This window comes from Leptonychotes weddellii, chromosome 13, assembly GCF_054177405.1.
Source record: "Leptonychotes weddellii isolate Sample4059 chromosome 13, ASM5417740v2, whole genome shotgun sequence".
Classification (NCBI taxonomy): Eukaryota; Metazoa; Chordata; class Mammalia; order Carnivora; family Phocidae; genus Leptonychotes; species Leptonychotes weddellii.
This window is the reverse complement of record NC_138381.1, coordinates 53,853,166-53,861,673: the sequence shown is the minus strand read 5'-3', so window position 1 is coordinate 53,861,673 and position 8,508 is coordinate 53,853,166.

Genomic DNA, 8,508 nt, shown 5'->3' with positions numbered 1-8,508 from the left:
ACCTAAGGAATAGCATGGAGGACATTAGGAGAAGGAAGGGAAAAATGAAGGGGGGGGAACGGAGGGAGAGATGAACCATGAGAAACTATGGACTCTTAGAAACAAACAGGGTTTTAGAGGGGGGGGGAGGGGGGATTGGTTAGCCTGGTGATGGGTATTAAGGAGGGCACGTATTGCATGGAGCTCTGGGTGTTATACGAAAACAATGGATCGTGGATCACCACATCAAAAACTAATGATGTATTTTATGGTGACTAACATAATATAATAAAATTTAAAAAATAAAAAAAATTTTAAAAAAGAAAGGATGACAACCCAACTTTTACATCAACATGGATGGGACTGGAGGAGATTATGCTAAGTGAAATAAGCCAAGCAGAGAAAGTCAATTATCATATGGTTTCACTTATTTGTGGAACCTAAGGAATAGCATGGAGGACATTAGGAGAAGGAAGGGGAAAATGAAGGGTGGGAAATCGGAGGGAGAGATGAACCATGAGAGATTATAGACTCTGATAAACAAACTGAGGGTTTTAGAGGGGAGTGGGGTGGGTGGATGGGTTAGCCCAATGATGGGTATTAAGGAGGGCACGTACTGCATGGAACAGTGGGTGTTATATGAAAATACTGAATCTTGGGTCACTACATCAAAAACTAATGATGTATTGTATGGTGACTACATAACATAATAAAAATTTTTTTTTAAGATTTTTTATTTATTTATTTGACACAGAGAGAGACAGATAGAGAGAGAGCACAAGCAGGGGGAGCAGCAGAGGGAGAGAGAGAAGCAGGCTTCCCACCAAGCAGGGAGCCCGATGTGGGGCTCGAACCCAGGACCCTGAGACCATGACCTGAACTGAAGGCAGACACTTAACCGACTGAGCCACCCAGGCGCCCCATAACATAATAAAATTTAAAAATTTTTGAAAAAGGAAGGAAAAGTTAGTTGTGGGGATGGAAGGTGGTGATGGTTGCACAGCATCGTGGGTATTCCTTAACTGTATATGTACAAATGATTAAGATAGCAAATTTTGTGTTACGTGTATTTTGTCACAATTTAAACCTTTATGTGTGCTTCTAGAATGTCTGGAACACTCATAATCTGTGCTCTATGATAACTATTTGCTACGTCTTTTTCCTCATTATGATACTCATTCCTCTGAACTTACCGTAGAGCTGAGATTCTGTGAGACCCAACTTCAGTGAAGGAATATTGAGTTTTATAAAAAATATTAGATTTAAATTCGCTCCCTAAAAAGATCTTTTTCTTGGGGCGCCTGGGTGGCTCAGTTGGTTGAGCAACTGCCTTCGGCTCAGGTCGTGATCCTGGAGTCCCGGGATTGAGTCCCGCATCGGGCTCCCTGCTCAGCGGGGAGTCTGCTTCTGCCTCTGACCCTCCCCCCTCTCATGTGCTCTCTCTCTCTCATTCTCTCTGTCTCAAATAAATAAATAAAAATCTTAAAAAAAAAAAAAAGGACAAGCTTCCTGGTGTATAAGAAGATCTTTTTCTTCATGTCTAAAACTTTGAGGGAATACTGAGAAAGCTAGAATGATACAAGAGGGCTGTCCTAGGCTATTGGCCTGGTTCCCAGAAACTTGATCATTAAGCCCTCTGAATGGCAAATCTTTACCAAGAAGCAGTATAGCCTCTGTTTTTGAGTTTGGAGAGGAACAAAACTCTTATAAAAGGTGAAGGAATTCAACACAAGAAGAATACTTTCTTTAGTTTCTCTTGATACAGGAAATATGATTCCTACTCCTACCAACTGCTATGTAAAATACTTTATATTATGTTAAGAATGTCCATATAGGGGTGCCTGGGTGGCTCAGTCATTAAGCATCTGCCTTCTGCTCAGGTCATGATCCCAGGGTCCTGGGATCGAGCTCTACATAGGGCTCCCTGCTCCGTGGGAAGCCTGATTCTCCCTCTCCCACTTCCCCTGCTTGTGTTCCCTCTCTCGCTGTCTGTCTCTGTCAAATAAATAAATAAAATCTTTAAAAAAAATGAAATATTTCCATTTGTAATGACATGGATAGAGCTAGACTATATGATGCTAAGCGAAATAAGTCAGTCAGAGAAAAATACCTTATGATTTCACTCATATGTACAATTTAAGAAACAAAATAGATGAACATGTGTGAAGAGGGAAAAAAGAGATAGGGAAACAAAACAAGAGACTCCTAAGATAAAGAAGAAACTGAGGGTTGATGGAGGGAGGTGGGTAGGGCATGAGGGCACTTGCTCTGATGAGAAGTGGATGTTGTATGTAGGTGATGAATCACTGAATTCTACTCCTGAAACCAACATTGGACAGTTTGTTAACTAACCAAAATTTAAATAAAAATTACAAGAAAAGAAACCATGGATTTACAATATCGGATTAATTAAAAATAATTTGAAAAATTCATCAAACTTCATCAGGTAATAACTCATTATGTAAGCATTATTTGTATATAGATCAATTTATTATTAAGTAATAGTCAAAATATAGCTTAATTAATTAAGAAGCGAGTCTGTATTTATTCATCTTTACTAAATTTTGTTTTTTTGTTTTTTTTTGTTGGTGGTGGTGGTGTTGTTTTGAGGGGAAAAAAAAAAGTGCCTGGGCATGGGAGGCAAGATCATGGCAGAGTAAGGAACCTCATTTCATCTGGTCCCTCAAATTTAGCTGGATATCTATCAAACCATTTTGAATACACACAAATTCAACCTGAGATATAAAAATATTTATCTGGATCTCTACAAGCAGAAAAACGACTACTTTTGCAAGGTAGGAGGTGTGGAATCTTGAATTTCGGGGGAAATATCAGAAGATAAATGGAGGGAGGAGGGAGCCTCCATAAGCCGGCCACTGGAAGGTGATAGAACACCAGAGTGCAAAATCAGGACCCATAGAAATCTGCTCCAGTGAGAGACATCCCTTACTGAAAAGGGCAAAGGGGATGAATAGGGCAGAATTCTACATGGATCATTGTGGTCTTAGGATCCCAGGAGACTCAGAAAGAGTGGGGGAGCCTGGACTGATAGAGTGCCCAGGCAGTGGCGTGGAGAGGCAGGTTATGGTCAGCAAGCTCAGAAGGCATTCTCAGCTTGGGTCATCATAAACCATGAGTGGGCGGTAGAGAGAACATTCTTTGCCTGAGCACCCTGAAAAGGACTAGGAGGTGTGGATTGTTTAACATCCCAAGGGAGATACTAAACGGCTATGCCCATAACTGAGCAACAGCTATCAGGGTGTTTGGCCCCCAAAAGCACACTGGGGTGGCACCAAGCCATGACCTGGGAGCTGCGGAAGAGGTGCATGCACTAGTCCATTGCTGTTCTCAATTGCAAAGGCACAAAGCACAGAAATGCTCCCAGGTCCCCGGAACTCCCCTGGGAGAGTTGCAGTTGGTGTGAATAGCATGAGTCTGTGGAGCTTGGTACATACAGAAGTGGAGATGGTTTGATGTGAAAGGTTTATTGAAGAAAGGGGACTGTGACCTTGCAGCTCTGGGCCAGAGATTCCCACATGGCCTATTTGCTCTGACCCTCTAAAGAGAAGCGGGAATCTACCAGGGACCAAAACCCACACAACCAGCTCACATTAAGTCCATCCCCCTGACGAAGGGTGGATCAGCTCCACCCAGGCAAAGAAGCCTGTGAAGCCAAGCGGCAGGCCCCTCCCCCAGAAGACAGATGGGAAGAACAGGTGAATGACAAGTTTATGTCCCACAAGGGAAAATAATATACTGAGCTCCAGCTGTTCCCTCATGACTCATTTATACTTCAGGCTAAAATTTTACTTTTCTTTTTTGTTTCTATTCTTTTTTCTTTATTTTTATTTTTTTTTACCCTGTTCCTTTTTCAAATAGATTCTTATTTCCCAACGTATGTTTTTAAGTCACCTTTTAACTTCTATTTTTTTCAAATCTACGTTTTATAGATTTATTCCCCATACTAGCCCATTTTTCACTCCACTCAATTTTATCTTGATATATATACAAAAGTTCTGATTTCTTTGCAATTTTGGGATATAGTGTCTTCCTACACACAGACCAAAAATCAAGGAGGGACAGGCAGATCACTCTGCTTTGCCACCCTGAGAGATTATAGTCTCTCTCCCCCCTCCTTTTTTTTTTTTTTATTATGGTTTGGATCATCTTGACTTTGTTTGCATATCTGTGGTAGATTTCAATCACTTCAGATTTTTTCTAGGGTGCATTTTGCTTGGGTCGTGGTTGATATTTTGGACTCTGTTCATTCGCTCAACAATCCTTCTACAGAATGACTAGGAGGAGGAACTCTCAACAAAGAAAAGAACCAGAGACAATGTCCTCTGCCACAGAACTAAAGGATATGGATATAAGCAAGAAGTCAGAGATAGAATTCAAGATAGCAATTATAAAGCTAATAGCTAGGTTTGATAAAAGCTTACATGACAATACAAAATCTCTAAGGGCAGGAATGAGATCTAATCAAGCTGAACATAAAACTGCTATGAATGAGGGTGGTTCAGTAGGTTAAGCATCTGCCTTCAGCACAGGTCATGATCCCAGGGTCCTAAGATTGAGCCCTGCATCAGGCTTACAGATCAGTGGGGAAGCTGCTTTCCCCACCCCCTGCCCCTGCTCTTCCTCTTTCTCTCTTTCTCTGTCTCTTGCTCTGCACTCTCTCTCAAATAATTGAAATCTTTAAAAAAAAAATGCTATGAGGGGCGCCTGGGTGGCTCAGTTGGTTAAGCGACTGCCTTAGGCTCAGGTCATGATCCTGGAGTCCCGGGATCGAGTCCCGCATCGGGCTCCCTGCTCGCCAGGGAGTCTGCTTCTCCCTCTGACCCTTCCCCCTCTCATGTGCTCTCTCTCAAATAAAATAAATGAAATCTTTAAAAAAACAAAACAAAACAAAAAAAACAAAAAAAATGCTATGAATAAGATGCAGTCTAAACTGTAGGCTAAATGGCTAGGGTAAGTGAGGGAGAAGAGAGAATAAGTGATCTAGAAGACAGGTTGATGGAAAGGAAGGAAATTGAAGAAAAGAGAGAAAAACAACTCACAGCACATGAAGAGATACTTAGAGAATTTAATGATACATTGAAAAGGATGAATATCAGGATCATCGGGATCCAAGAAGGGAGGGAGAGAAAGAGAGGGCTAGAAGGTATATTTGAGCAAACATGGCTGAGAACTTTCCTAATCTGGGGAAGGAAACAAGCATTCACATCCAAGAGACAGAGAGGACCCCTTCCAAAATCAATAAAAATAGATCAACACCCTGACATATAATAGTGATGCCTGCAAATCTTAGAGGGAAGGAAGCTATCCTGAGAGCAGCAAGGGGTAAGAGATTTCTTACAGACATAGGGAGGAACATCAGAATAACATCAGACCTATCCACAGAAACCTGGCAGGCCAGAAAGAGCTGGTGAGATATATTCAGGATACTAAATGAGAAGAATATGCAGCCAAGAATACTTGATCCAGCAAGGTTATCATTCAGAATGGAAGGAGACATAAAGAGTTTCCAGGACAGACAGAAACTGAAAGAATATGTGACCACCAAGTCAGGCCTGCAAGACATATTAAGGGGGATCTTGTAAGCGAAGAGAGACCCCAAGAGTAATAAAAACCAGAAAATAACAATCTACAGAAACAGGGACGTTAAAGGCAGTACAATGGGCACTAAATTAATATCTTTCAGTAGTTACTCTGAATGTAAATGGGCTGAATATTCCAATCAAAAGACCCAGATATCAGATTGGATTAAAAAAAAAAAGCAGGACCCATCCATATGCTATCTATAAGAGATAAATTTTGAACCTAAAGACAACTCCAGATTGAAAGTGAAGGGATGGAGAACTATTTACCACACTAATGGACCTCAAAAGAAAGCTGGGGTAGCAATCCTCATACCAGACAAATTAGATTTTAAACCAAAGACTCTAGTAAGAGATGTAGAAGGACACTATATCATACTTACAGGGTCTATCCAACAAGAAAATCCAGCAATTGTAAATATCTATGCCCCCAACGTGGGAGCAGCCAATTATATAAACCAATTAATAACCAAATAAAGAAACATATCGATAATGATACATTAATAGTAGGAGACTTCAACATTCCAGTCACAGCAATGGACAGATCATCTAAGCAGAAGATCAACAAAGAAACAAGAACTTTGAATGACACATTGGACCAAATGGACTTCACAGACATATACAGTACATTCCACCCAAAAACCACAGAATACACATTCTTCTCAAGTGCACACGGAACTTTCTCCAGAATAGATCACATTCTGGGTCACACATCAAGTCTCAAACAATACCAAAAGATTGAGATTATTCCCTGCATATTTTCAGACCACAGTGCTTTGAAAATGGAAATCAACCACAGAAGCAATTTAGAAGGAACTCAGGCACTTTGAGGTTAAAGAGCATTTTGCAGAAGAATGAATGAGTCAACCAAGAAATTAAAGAAGAACTTAAACAATTCACTGGAACTAATGAGAATGAAAACACATTTGTTCAAAACCTATGGGATACTGTAAAGGCAATCCTAAGAGGGAAGTACATTGTAATACAAGCCTCTCTCAAAAAAACTAGAAAAATCCCAAATGCAAAAGCTAACCTTACACCTAAAGGACCTGGAGAAAGAACAGCAAATAAAGCCCAAACCAAGCAGGAGAAGGGAAATAATAAAGATTAGAGCAGAAATAAATGAAATAGAAACCAGAAAAACAGTAGAACAGACCAACAAAACTAGAAGCTTGTTCTTTGAAAGATTTAATAAGATCGATCAACCTCTGGCCAGACTTATCCAAAAGAAAATAGAAAGGACTCAAATTAATAAAGTCATGAATGAAAGGGGAGAAATCACGACTAATACCAAGGAAATAGAGACCATTGTTAGAACTTATTACCAGCAGCTATATGCCAACAAACTGGGCAATCTGGAAGAAATAGATGCATTCCAGCATACTTACAAACTACCAAGACTGAAACAGGAAGAAGTAGACAATCTGAACAGACCAATAACCAGGAATGAAATTGAAACAGTAATCAAACAGCTCCAAAAACAAGAGGCCAGGGCCTGATGGCTTCCCAGGGATATTCTACCAAACATTTAAAGAAGAAATCATACCTATTCTACCGAAGCTGTTTCAAAAAAATAGAAATGGAAGGAAAACTTCCAAACTCTTTCTATGAGGCAGCATTACCTTGATCCCCAAACCAGGCAAAGACCCCATCAAAAAGAAGAATTACAGACCAACATCCCTGATGAACATGGATGCCAAAATACTCACCATGATCCTAGCTAATAGGATCCAACAGTACATTAAAGGAATTATTCACCACTACCAGGTGGGATTTATTGTGGTTCAACATTCACAAATCAATCAACTGATAAAGTACATTAACAAAAGAAGGGAAAAGAACCATATGATCCTCTCAACAGATGCAGAGAAAGCATCTGATAGATAGAAGAAACATGCTTCAACATGATAAAAGCCATCTATGAAAATCCCACAGCAAATATCATTCTCAATGGGGAAAAGCTAAGGTCAGGAATACAACAGGAATGCCCACTCTCACCACTATTGTTCAACATAGTATTAGAAATCCTAGGCTCAGCAGACAACAAAAAGAAACAAAATACATTCATAATGGCAAAGAAGTCAAACTCTCTCTTCACAGATGACATGATACTTTATGTGGAAAATCCTGAAGACTCCACCCCAAAATTTCTAGAACTCATACAGCAATTCAGCAATATGGCAGGATACAAAATCAATGCACAGATATCAGTTGCATTTCTATACACTAACAATGTGACTGAAAAAAGAGAAATTAGGGAATGGATCCTATTCAAAATTGCACCAAAACCATTAGATACCTAAGAATAAACCTAACCAAAGAGGTAAAAGATCTATACTCTAGAAACTATAGAACACTTATAGGTTGGAAGAATAAACATTGTTAAAATGTCTATATCGCCCAGAGCAATCTACACTTTTATTGCAATCCCTATCAAAATACCGCTGACATTTTTCACAAACAATCCCAAAATCTGAATGGAACCACAAAGAAGCCTGAATCACCAGGGAAATGTTGAAAAAGAAAACCAAAGCTGGGGGCATCACAATGCCTGACTTCAAGCTATATTTCAAAGCTGTGATCATCCATACAGCATGGAACTGGCACAAAAACAGACACATATGTCAATGGAGCAGAATAGAGAGCCCAGAAATGGACCCTCAACTCTATGGTCAACTAATCTTTGACAAAGCAGGAAAGAATATCCAATGGAAAAAAGACAGTCTCTTCAATAAATGGTGCTGGGAAAATTGGACAGCCACATGCAGAAGAATGAAACTGGACCATTCTCTTACACCATACACAATATAAACTCAAAATGGATGAAAGACCTAAATATGAGACAGGAATCCATCAAAATCCTAGAGGAGAACACAGGCAGCAACCTCTTTGATCTCGGCTGCAGCAACTTTTACAGGACACGTGTCTA